We start from the raw sequence: 12,518 nt of genomic DNA on the forward strand, positions 1-12,518 counted from the left end.
AATCCCGACCAAGGCAACGGGGGACTTCTTCTTGGAAAGTGGGATCTGATTTTGTTCAGAAAAGGTCTGATCCATGAAGTTCCCTCCTGCGCCGGAGTCGATAAATGCTGCTGTGGAGGTACGGAAGGTAGGACCAGAAAGGGAAACCGGAATGGTCAATTTCTTAGGGAGTTCCCTTCTGGATAGGGGACAAGGAGTTTTAGCACCCAGGAAGCGCCCCTTCGTACTCACTGGGTTTGGTCATTTCCCGGAGATGGTAGATTGTCACGGGTACGCTGCTGAGAAGATCCGCAATGATGGCACGACTTTCCGGTTGAGTGAAATTGTCGTAAGGGTGCCCGAGGTTGCTGGACTCTGAGTTGCATCGGTTCTGGGGCTTCCAGCGCAGGCAGCGGGGAGAAGACGGGTCTCGAGGTAGTAGAGAACCTGGAGAAGGGAGCATGGAAAGGCGAAGACCGGGGTTGCTGACGCTGAGCGCGGCGTACCTGAAGACGCTGGTCCATACGAATGGCCAGGGTGATGAGGTCCTCCAGCAGTCCTGGCCTGGGTTGAGAAGCAAGTTCATCCTTCAGGGATTCCGATAGGCCGTTCCAGAAGACGGCGACTAAGGCCTCCTGACCCCAACGAGTCTCAGCTGCTATGGTCCAGAATTCCAAGGCGTATTGGGCCACAGACCGACGTCCCTGTGTAAGCTGCAGCAGGGAATCAGAAGCAGTCTCTTGTCGTGCGGGGGTATCGAAGACCTGTCGAAAGTCTCGTCTGAAGGCTGCGTAATCTCGGGTAATATCAGGGCGCAGTTCCCAGATCGGGGAGGCCCATGCCAATGCATTACCTGTGAGCAGACTGTATACATAAGCTACCTTTTTCCGACCAGTAGAATACAGCTATGGAGCCATCTCGAACTGGATTTCACACTGGTTGAGAAAGCCACGACAAGCGTGGGGGTCCCCTGCGTAGGGCTTCGGAGCCAGAATCTTCGAAGCTGGGGATTAAGTGGATGTTGAATCGGACTGCGCCAGCAGTGCAGCCGCAGGTGGTGCCTGTAGAGAAAGGTCCTGTACCTGTTGGGAGAGGAGAACCACTTGATCCGTTAAGGCCTGAATTTGTTGGTACATGGCCGTAATCATAGAGTCCACATCAGACCAGACCAGACCTGTCCCTTCTACTGAGGTGAGGAACGTATATGGGCAAGCACCCGCAGCAAAAGGAGCGTGTCCGGAGTGTGGTGTTTTTAGGCGTTGCCAGGCCAGGTGATGTTGCAAGCAATACTTGCCGGTACCGGAGAAGAAGTGCCATTGTCGTTGCCGTTTTAGCCAAGGTCAGGGATTGGAGAATTCCGGAAGGTCGTTGTCCAAACAGGGGTCGAGAGCCAGAGATAGACATCCGCCAAGCCAAGTCGTAACCTGAGAGAATAAGAGAGAGAATGCCAGAGTAGTAATCCTAGTGGAAACTATGTCGAGCAATGAGTGAGTGGGAGGAGAGGCATTATAAAGTGCGGCTGACCAATCAGAGGTGGAGGCAGGCCTGGAGGAGTGCGTGGAGCTATCCTGGATAGGTCCACTTGATTGGCAGGCAGGTGAAGACTCTTATTCTGGCAGGAGGTCCTATTAGTCTGCAGGGGGCGTGGTTTCACTGCTAGAGCAGTGAATAAATTATCATCACCCGACGCGTGCTGTACACGCGCGCGGCCAGGACACATGGCAGCCGCATGGGAGAGGGAAGAGCCAGCAGGAACGAGAGACCGCCGGGGACGGCGGGGAACCCCCAGAGCAGCAGGAGGTAAGTGGCGCCATCAAAAAGCACGCACCTCGGCAGCGGGGGTTAAAAAAGGTGAGGAGGGGCCAGGGCGTGGGTGCCGCGAACCCAGACTCCTCACAATGGATCAGAAAAGCGGAGGCTGCGTTATGCAGGTTTCAGTAGTGAAATATGGAACACGGATGGAATCCTCATTGAAGAGGGGAGTTGCAGGCGGTATGCCCCCGGATTGAATTTTCCAAGAACTTGAATGGACCCAAGAATTTTGGGGCCAGTTTGAGTGTGGGGACTCTTAGGTGTATGGTCCATGAGGACAGCCATACTTTGTCTCCCGGTCTCAGCTCTGGAGTTTCGCGACGGTAGCAGTCTGCCTGGGTCTTCTTTCTGGCGGAAGCCTTTTTTAGGTTACTCTGGATCTTGGTCCTTGATTTTTGCAGTGCTTGGATCCGGTCGTCCACTGCAGGAACCCCAGAAGGCGGGGTAGAGTTGGGCAGTCATGCCGGATGAAAACCGTAATTTACGTAGAAGGGCGAGACCTGTGTGGATTCATTCCTCAGGGAATTATGGGCGAACTCTGCCCACGGGATAAGGTCTGCCCAGTCCTCCTTAGTGTCCGCGATGAAGCAGCACAGGTACTTCTCCAAGGACTGATTGGTCCTGTCTGTCCGTTTGTCTGCGGGTGGTACCCGGCAGAAAAATGCAGGGAGATGTCCAATTTCTTTGTGAAGGCCCGCCAGAATCTCGAGACGAACTGGGACCTTCTGTCCGATACGATGGTCGTGGGAGTTCTGTGGAGACGGAAGATCTCCTTACAGAATATGTCCGCTAGTGTGGGAGAGTTCGGTAGGCCTTTAAGTGGAATAAAATGTGCCTGTTTTGAGAAGCGATCTATGACTACAAGTATAGTGTTCATACCTCTGGATCTTGGCAGCTCTACTATGAAATCCATAGATAGGTTCCTCCAGGGACGGTCTGGGATGGGTAGAGGATTCAAAAGCTCTTGCGGTTTGCTGCGGGGTACCTTATTCCTTGCACATGTGGTGCATGCCTTGGTGAATTCCTTTATGTCGCCTTGCATGCCAGGCCACCAGAATGTCCGTGTGATTAAGTCTACGGTTCTTTTGGTAGCAGGATGACCGGTGGTTTTTGATGAGTGTCCCCATTCCAAGATCTTTTTGTGGAAGGGAAGTGCTGCGAAGATTCATCCATCCGGGACCTCCAGACCCTCCGGAATGTTAGTTTGGTCCCGCAGGATGTCATCCATTATGTCAAATGTGTTGGCGGAGATGATGAACCTGGCAGGCAGGATGGTTTCTGATTTGGCTTTGGTTTTATTCTCTGTTATGAACTGGCGGGAAAGGGCGCCTGCCTTTACGTTCTTGGAACCGGGTATGAATGATATGATGTAATTAAAACGAGAGAAGAATAGGGACCAGCGGGCTTGACGGGCTCCAAGTCGTTGAGCTCTATCCAAGTACATGAGGTTCTTGTGGTCGGTGAGGATTGTAATGGGACTCTCTGTCCCTTCCAGTAGATGTCTCCACTCTTCTAAGGCTAGTTTGATGGCTAGTAGTTCTCTATTGCCCACATCGTAGTTTTGCTGTGCCGATGAGAATTTTTTTAGAGAAGAATGCACATGGGTGTAGGTTTGAACACTGTGATACTCTCTGTGACACAATGGCACCGGTCTCCGATGTCTGATGCATCCAATGTGAAAGGTAGTCTGGGATTGGGGAGGATCAGTTTGGGTGCAGAGATGAAGGCTTTCTTTAAGTCGTTGAAGGACTGGATAGCTGCAGGTGGCCAGGACACAACGTCCGCTCCTTTCTTAGTGAGAGCCGTGATGGGTGCGACAATGGAAGAGAATTTGTGGATAAACTTTCTGTAGTAATTTGCAAAGCCTAGGAACCTAGGAACCTCTGGATGCCCTTGAGGGACGTGGGAAGCGACCAGTTCACGACGGCCTTCAGTTTGGAGGGGTCCATGGAGAACCCCGAATTGGATATGATGTATCCTAGAAAGGTAGTGGACTTTTGATGGAAGTTGCATTTTTCCAGTTTGGTGTAGAGGTGGTGCTGACGAAGGCGTAGAAGTACCTGTTTGACTTGGTTAATATGCTCTGAGATGGTCTTGGAAAAAATTAAAATGTCGTCCAGGTAAACGATAACGAATCTGTTCAGCAGGTCTCTGAATATTTCATTTACAAAGTTTTGGAAGACCGCTGGAGCATTGCACAGGCCGAACGGCATGACCAGGTATTCATAGTGGCCGTCTCTAGTGTTGAATGCCGTTTTCCACTCGTCTCCTTGAAGGATCCTTACTAGGTTATAGGCACCACGGAGGTCCAATTTGGTGAATATGGTGGATCCCTGTAGACGGTCGAACAGCTCCGATATCAATGGTAGTGGGTAGCGGTTTTTAATGGTGATCTTGTTTAGTCCTCGGTAGTCAATGCAGGGTCTTAGAGTACCATCTTTCTTTTTGACAAAAAAAAATCCAGCCCCTGCCGGTGACGAGGATTTCCTGATGAACCCTTTTTGGAGGTTATCCTGGATGTATTGGGACATAGCTTTCGTTTCCGGGAGGGAAAGAGGGTAAGAGCACCCTCTAGGCAGGATAGAACCAGGCAGGAGATCCATAGGTCAATTGAAGGATCGATGGGGGGGTAGTACCTCTGACCTGGCTTTGTTGAATACGTCTCTGAATTCAGTGTATTCTTCTGGTAAAACATCTTGTGGCTCCTCTGGGGTCTTCATGCTGCAGATATTTTGAGGTGGAACTGTGCATGTTGTGGAGCATTGTTGGTTCCAAGAGATGGGTCTTTGCTTGGCCCAGTTAATGAGTGGGTTATGGCATTGTAGCCAAGGAAGGCCCAGGATGATCTCGACGGGTGGTGAGTGGATCACGTCTAAGTTGATGTTCTCCCTGTGAGTCTGTTCGCATACCAGGGAGATTTCCGCGGTCTGTAGGTTGATGAAGGCCGGCTGCAGGGGACGTCCATCAATGGCCTCCAATCCCACTGGGGTTTTTCTTTTTTCCAATGGGATGTTGTTCCTTGTGGCGAATTCTTGGTCTATGAAGTTTCCTGCGGAATCAGAGTCGATGAAAGCGGAGGCGCTCACCGCGAGGCCCGGAGCCTGAAGGGATACAAGAATCAGGATTCTGTTGGGTAGGGGTTCTTTGGTGATGGAAGAGTTGAAAAGTACTCCCATGGGGGTTCTTCTGGGACTCCGTGGGGATTGATCATCTCCCGACTTGAGTGGGCAGCGGAGGGCTAGGTGGCCTGGATTGCCGCAGTAGAGGCACAGGCCGGAGGTGCGGTGATGTTGTTTCTCAGAGAAGGAGAGTTTGTTGCTACCCAACTGCCTGGGTTCAGGAACTTCGGTCATAGGAGTCTCTGGAACGAGGGAGTGGAAAGGTGAAGACCTGGCGGGTACCTGACGGTTCCGTAAACGCTTGGCTTTCCTCTCCTGCAGACGTTGGTCTACCCGTATGCAGACTGCGATGAGCTCCTCCAAGTCCGCTGGACGCTCCTGCGCGGCGAGTTCATCTTTCAGGGGTTCCGAAAGTCCTTGCCAGATGGCGGAAGAGAGGGCCTCCCTGTTCCATCCTGTCTCTGAGGCGATTGTCCGGAATTCCAAGGTGTATCTTGCCACCGGACGATCTCCCTGGGAAACATGAAAAAGGGAAGACGCTGCAGTAATTTTACGCACTGGGGTGTCAAAGACACGTCTGAACTCCTTGGTGAATTGTCCGATGTCTAAAGTAAGGTCTCTTCTCTGCTCCCAGATAGGAGAGACCCACGCCAATGCATCGCCCGTGAGCAAGCAGACAATGTATGCCACTCTTGACCTTGGGGCCAGGAACCGGGAGGGTGTCATCTCAAATTGAATGAGGCATTGATTCAAAAAACCGCGACATTCTAAAGGGTCTCCAGAGTACCGGTTAGGTGTGGGAAGTCGTGGTTCACACGGTGTGAGGCTAGACAGTGGTGTGGGTTGTGGGTTAGAGAAGGTGGGTGTGCTGGATTGTTGCACTTGCATTGAGAGGGTCTGGAGGTCTTTCTGTAGGGAGTCTAGGCGACGGTCAGATTGCTCAAGATATTTCTCCAGTCTAGTGAACATGGCGGCATGAGATGCCACCACTTCTCCCACCTCAACGGGGTCTATGTTTGTAGGGCTGAGCATACTGTCACGCTGTGCTCACCACAAACAGGATGAGACCCCGGTACTGAGATGGGAGTAGTAACAAACACCAGCCACAGGCACGGGGCCACGTCCGGAGTGTAGGTTTGTCTTGACAGCAGGGTCAGGGATATAGATATCAGAGTTGTCTTTATACTTGCCGAGTTCAACGTAGTAGATATCCGGAGTGTAGAAGGTACTTTTGCCAAAGTCAGGGTTGGAGAGTGGAGAGTGGTCGATGTGCAATGCTGAGTTCAGGATTAGAGAGGAGCGAGGAGTCAGAGGTAACCAAGATCAGGAGCCAGAGGTTGGAGTAGTCAAAGCAAGCCGGTTCGGTACACAGAAGATCAAAAACTGGAACAAAGCAACAGGACAGGGACAAGGCAGGAACAGCAAGGGTAAACACACAGTAACATGAATCTATGCTCAGCCAATGTGCCTATAACATTGGTGAGCATATATAGGCTGGATCAGCCCGGCCCCATGGGGGGTGGAGTGGGGGTGCGGCCTCTGTGGTAGCTGTGATAGGTCCAGGGCTCAACGAGCAGGTGTGGCTGTTTGTGCAGCTAAAGAATGAATCTATGAGCAGGTGCAGCTGTTAGTACAGCTAAGGAAACTTGACACGTAGCTTGGGGGTGTGGTGCACGTGTCACATGCAAGCTCTGCGCGCAGTCAGTGTGCATCATGATCCGGGGGCGGATCCAGAGTCCGCGGCGTCGGATGACGCCATTTTGGCGCGTGTGCATGCTGCGCGCGTCTGGTAAGGAATGTGGTCCATAGACACCCCGCGCGTGCGTGGTGGTGCTCGAGAGGATGCGCGGAGCAGCTGTACTTCAGTAATCCTTACAACTATATGCCCAACCGCATAAATTGGGCCTTAATTCTTTGCATTTCTCAGCACCCTTAAGCTAACTTGCTTGACAGTTACATCAAAGCTGTGATGATGGATCTGGATATAGAAACTTAGAGATGGTTAAACATAACATAGCTATTTCTGGTACGGTGGGAAAAGAATTTAAGCTTCACACGAGTCCCTTTTCCTCCCCTAATGGGTCTTGGTTTGCTCCCCTCCCCCCTCTATTTGAATAATCTTGTGGAGAGTAGGAATAGGGGAGCCTTCCCAGACAAATCCATGAGGCACTTCAGCTGTTATGGGGGCGACAGCTGTTAAAACTATACACTCTTCTGTTCCTCCTTACATCTCAGCCCTTATTTCTCGCTATGCACCATCCCGACTCTTGTGTTCCGCTCATGGATGTCTTCTCTCTACCCCTTTTGTATCTAAAGCCCTCTTCTGCCTTAAACCTTTTTCACTGACTGCCCCACACCTCTGGAATGCCCTTCCCCTCAACACCAGACTAGCACCCTCTCTATCCACCTTTAAGACCCACCTTAAAACACTAAAGGAAAACATTTTGTGACGTGCACAACCAATAAACCATCCAAATTAAATATTAATTAATAAAACACTGGGACATTATTCACCCTATTGTGAAAATCATACACAACCTTGTGTAGTGTAAAGGGCAATTGCTGGCGTCTGCTGCTGTCAATATCAGGGTGGCTCAGCATCCCTATAGTACAGAGAAAACAAGAAGAAAAACAGTGTACAAAGCAATAGTGAAGTATGTAAAAAAAAGTGTCAATACATTTATAGGGTAATAAATCTGCATACATCAAAGTAATAAAAACAAGCATTCCATGTAACAAGTCACGGGTTACCAATCACTGTGACAGGATTCGATAGGATAGCGCACTCCATGCCCACAATGTCGCAGTCTCTGGCATTACATCATGGTTACCTGTGCTTAGTTGTTCACAGCAAGCTACTGTATGAACAGGGTTAGCAGTGTTTAACCCATTACGTAGTTATCTACATGATCTTTCTCCCCTACTAATGGGTTAACCCAGTGGTCTATGAGGCTGTTTGCCCAAGTGGGTGGTTTACCACTGTAAGGGTTCAGAATTAGATCTGTAGATTACTACCACGTCACTATATGCAGTGACATATATATACCATATACAGTGATTTACATTCCCTCCTCAGGGCTAGGTATTTAAGTGTGTACAACATTCTGACCTGTGGTAGTTACCAATGTCTGCCCCTGGTCTATAGTAGACAGCTGGTGTCTTTACTATTCATCAGATTTCCTGTTTGTTCAATTAGCCCCTGTGACTACCGCTTTGCATGCTGTGAGGCAGTTAAACTAAGTTGTGGGCCCCAGGAGGCACCCACTAGCTAGTTGTTTGTGTGTGTGTGTGTGTGTTATACAACATTACTTTATTGGTGGGGTCCAATGTCTCCATCTATGAGTGACATTCAGTAAGGCAGTGCTGAGTTTCAGCCCCTGTGTGCTAGCACACATTATTATGCATATGTTCTGTGCTAGTTGTTCACAGCAAGCTACTGCATGAACAGGGGTAGCAGTGTTTAACCCATTACATTATGGTTACATGTGCTTAGTGTTCACAGCAAGCTACTGCATGAACAGGGGTAGCAGTGTTTAACCCATTACATTATGGTTATCTACATGATCTTTCTGTTACGCCGGTGCTGCCCGCAGACCAGACCCATCCCTTATACTGAGGTGGGGACGTATATGTGCATGCACCCACAGCAGAGGGAGCGTGTCCAGAGTGTGGTGTTTTGGCGTTGCCAGGCCAGGTGGAAATAGCTATAGCAATACTTGCCGGTACCGGTAAAAGAAGAGACGTAGTCGTTGCCGTTAGCCAAGGTCTGGGAGAGGAGAGATCCGGAAGGTCGGGGTCCAAGCTGAGATCGAGGGGCGTGAGATGCAGCGAAGTCAAGTGGGAGCCGGGGTCCAGAGCCAGAGAGTGAAGTCCGCCAAGCCGGGTCGTAACCTGAATAAACGAAGACAAGAGAGAGAGCCAGAATAGACATCCGCAAGTAGAGACTATGGGCCTCATGCAGTAAGCGTCGATTATGTGAAATCGGCAATCTTACCGATTAGTCATGTTATTGGCGATTTTTCCTCTCCGTATGCAGTAAGTGCCGAATACATTCAAAATCAACCCGAAAACAAATCCGCCCACTCTCACGATGATTAGCCGATCACACACAGGTGTATCGGCGTGCGTGGCGGGGTGCTGTTAGGTTGCCCAATCACAAATCTTGCTGAATCAGGCGAAACAAGCATGTATTGGATTGCGCGCCATATTTAAAGGCAACGTGTACTGCTAATCATTCTCTGTGTTGTTGGGAGTGAGAGAGAGAGAGACGCACAGAGCTGGCTGATTGAAGATTTGCATATTGACTGAGAGACTTGTTGTGTATTGGGTGAGCTTTGTCCATTGTTGTTTTGTTTACATCTTTGTCTTGTTTTATATGTGGAAGTGTTTCGTGTGATTGGCTGTACATTTCTTGTCTGTTTTTTGTGAGTGCTGGAAGTATGCCCGCAAAGCGTGGGAAGAGTGATGCTGGTGGGAGTGGGAGTGCTACTCGTGCGAGTACGCGTCGGAGTGAACGTACTGTTCAGGGGAGTGATGTTGCTGGTGCACCGAGTGCTGTTGCTGGGAGTGGGAATGCTGTTGCTGGGAGTGTGAGTGCTGTTGCTGGGAGTGGGAGTGCTGTTGCTGGGAGTGGGAGTGCTGTTGCTGGGAGTGGGAGTGCTGTTGCTGGGAGTGGGAGTGCTGTTGCTGGGAGTGGGAGTGCTGTTGCTGGGAGTGGGAGTGCTGGTGCTGGGAGTGGGAGTGCTGGTGCTAGGAGTGGGAGTGCTGGTGCTAGGAGTGGGAGTGCTGGTGCTAGGAGTGGGAGTGCTGGTGCTGTGAGTGCTGCTGGTGGTGCAGTTGCTGATGGGGTGGATGGTGGTGGCGTGCTTGCTGGTGGGCAGCTTTTGGAGGCTCTTCCATTGGAACAAGGAGAGTCCAGTCAGCACCAGCCAAGCTCTGACCCTAAACCTGCTCGGAAGAAACGTGTGGAGAAGCCACGTAATCCTCGCTTCAATGACCAGGAAAATACAGCTCTTGTCACTGGCATTCTGGAGCACTATGACAGTATATATGGACATTTACTAGGTAAGTGTACCTTTACATTTATTATTCAAATACATGTGATCCTAGGTCATCTGAGTTTTGTTCATATGCAAATATGGGTTCAGAATATCTTTCTATGTTAATTAGTCTGGAAACACAGCTTTTTATCATGCCTTACAAGGACAACTAAACACAGGCGGTCAATTTGCCATAACTGCATACAATATGAATGCAACCTTGCTTACATGTATAGGTTTAGTAGTGAATGCTCATGTGCTTCACATATTACACCTAAAACAGCATGTTTGCTATCTCTTGGAACAGCTAGCAGTGTAGGAAACTGGTGCTTCTATTATTATTAATTTACCTCATATATTTTATATGTTTTTCAAGGGCGGACAAGTTCAGCAAGCAGAAAAGAAATGTGGGACACAATAGTCATTGGTGTCAATGCGTGTGGGAATCATGTGAGGGACAAGCGGAATTGTCACAAGAGATTTGATGATATTAGGTCCAAATTGAAAAAGAAAATACAACAGCAACGCGTGCATGCTACTGGCACTGGAGGTGGGCCGACACCACAACTTCTCATATTAAGTCCATTGGAGGAGCTGCTTCGGGCAAAATTACTTCCCGTCGTCGTGGAAGGCTTACCTGGTGACCGGGATATTGGAATTTATCCCTCACAATTTCCACCAGGTGAGAAATATTAATGTAATGTTGCTTACAGTTATTTTGCATATTTACACTGCTTTTTATACTGTCTTCACAATATAAGCATACCTGCATCTATATATGTATATGTCTGATTCTGTATATATATATATATATCAAAATAGACATATATGTTGTAGTCCTACTAAAAGCAGTAACTAATATAGCACGTGCCATTGCGTGCTCATTTACATGTGAATTCCCAAAATGCATTGCTGCAGTGGAATCAATTGATGGTGGGCGAAGATGGGGAACAACAGGGTAGTACACATGTGTAACACATGTTAATGAGAAATTATTACTAGCTACAGGTACAGAACATAAATATGTATAATATTATTGTGTATTTTATTTATTTTACTCCGACAAACATGACATTACTGCCTATTTTAAGCATGCATCAAATATATTGCATGCAACGGCCTACAAACATCACTTGCACTAACACATCTATAGTTGTTAATGAAAAGGTCCATTTTTGCTTTAAGTCATATACAGACAGCATAATGAGGCACACGTATCATATGTTATGTCATTGTTTTCATAACTTAAAAACTGCACACGACTATTTAGCTCATCTACCATTGTGTTAAAGCAGCTGCAATTAATATCTCATCACAGCATACACTTCAACAGAGGGGGTGGGTTCAGCACACACACTAATTACAGCCTCATTTTAGGGTCAACTTAGTTCACACCATTTTCACCTGTTTCAAGTAATTGAAAGGTGTGGCTGATTAGGCTTTTTGGGGAAGGGAATACCGTTCTTACAACCTGACTAGCACAACTGAAGTTAATCACACTCATTTGAAAGCTTAACTTTAGCTACTAAATGCCCCAACAACTCATTACTTATCAAAGCGTACGTCACACATTAGTTCACTCATATCTATAGTTGAACTACTATCAACGACACATTATCACACACTGCATGTGTTGTCTTGTTGAGTCACAGCCACATTCAGGTGTGCCACATCTTATATTAATGTACCACACATATCCTCTACCAAAAACAACACTTTTTGCAATATGACCACCTTCATGATAACCATTGTGAATGGTGATCTCATGATAGTTATGTACATTATGATACTGATATCACTACACAACATATGATTTTTATGTACAAATTTAATGTATTTATCCTCACGCATTACTGCAGAACCATAGTATGTTGTATGTTAGGGAACTCAAAACTTCTAAGTACACAGGCATGTACATTGTTATTACAACTATTTATGTTCACTTTCACACACACATTTTGGGTAAAGGAACTGATGCTGTTAGGTACTCATAAATACAGAACATACAATAACTGTTTGTTCAATATTTACACATGTAAATGTAAAACTAATGTTATTGTTAAATATAGTTGCCCCTGGAGGACATGTGTCACCTGAGACGGAACAAGTGTCTTCACCTGGGTCAGCCAGCTCAACACACCTAGAAGGTGAGTGTATCAGTTGGTGGCCATATAATATGTGCTCTTCTATATGTTATGTTGTCATGTTCATTATTTGTTTTGCACATGTTCTTTAAATAGGATTACTTAGTGTATGTGAAAATGAAGTGTAAGGCAACATGTATTGTGTTACTGATGTTAACTATCATGTAGGAGTTGTGAGTTTAGAGCAAGTTTTCATTCACTCATATTTCATACTGAGTCCAAACATTATTCTTAAGTCAAGGTAGTTTTTAATGTGAGGTTATAAAACGTATGGAAACATGTTAGTTGTTACTTATGACACAGTAGAATTACATAGTAACACAGCAGAGATTAACATGCCATTTAATAATGTGTACATTTATTTGTAGAACATGATGAAGAGGATTATGATGATGATGATGATGATGATGCCGCCGCCATAGACA

Source organism: Ascaphus truei, chromosome 3 (assembly GCF_040206685.1).
Source record: "Ascaphus truei isolate aAscTru1 chromosome 3, aAscTru1.hap1, whole genome shotgun sequence".
NCBI classification, from domain to species: domain Eukaryota; kingdom Metazoa; phylum Chordata; class Amphibia; order Anura; family Ascaphidae; genus Ascaphus; species Ascaphus truei.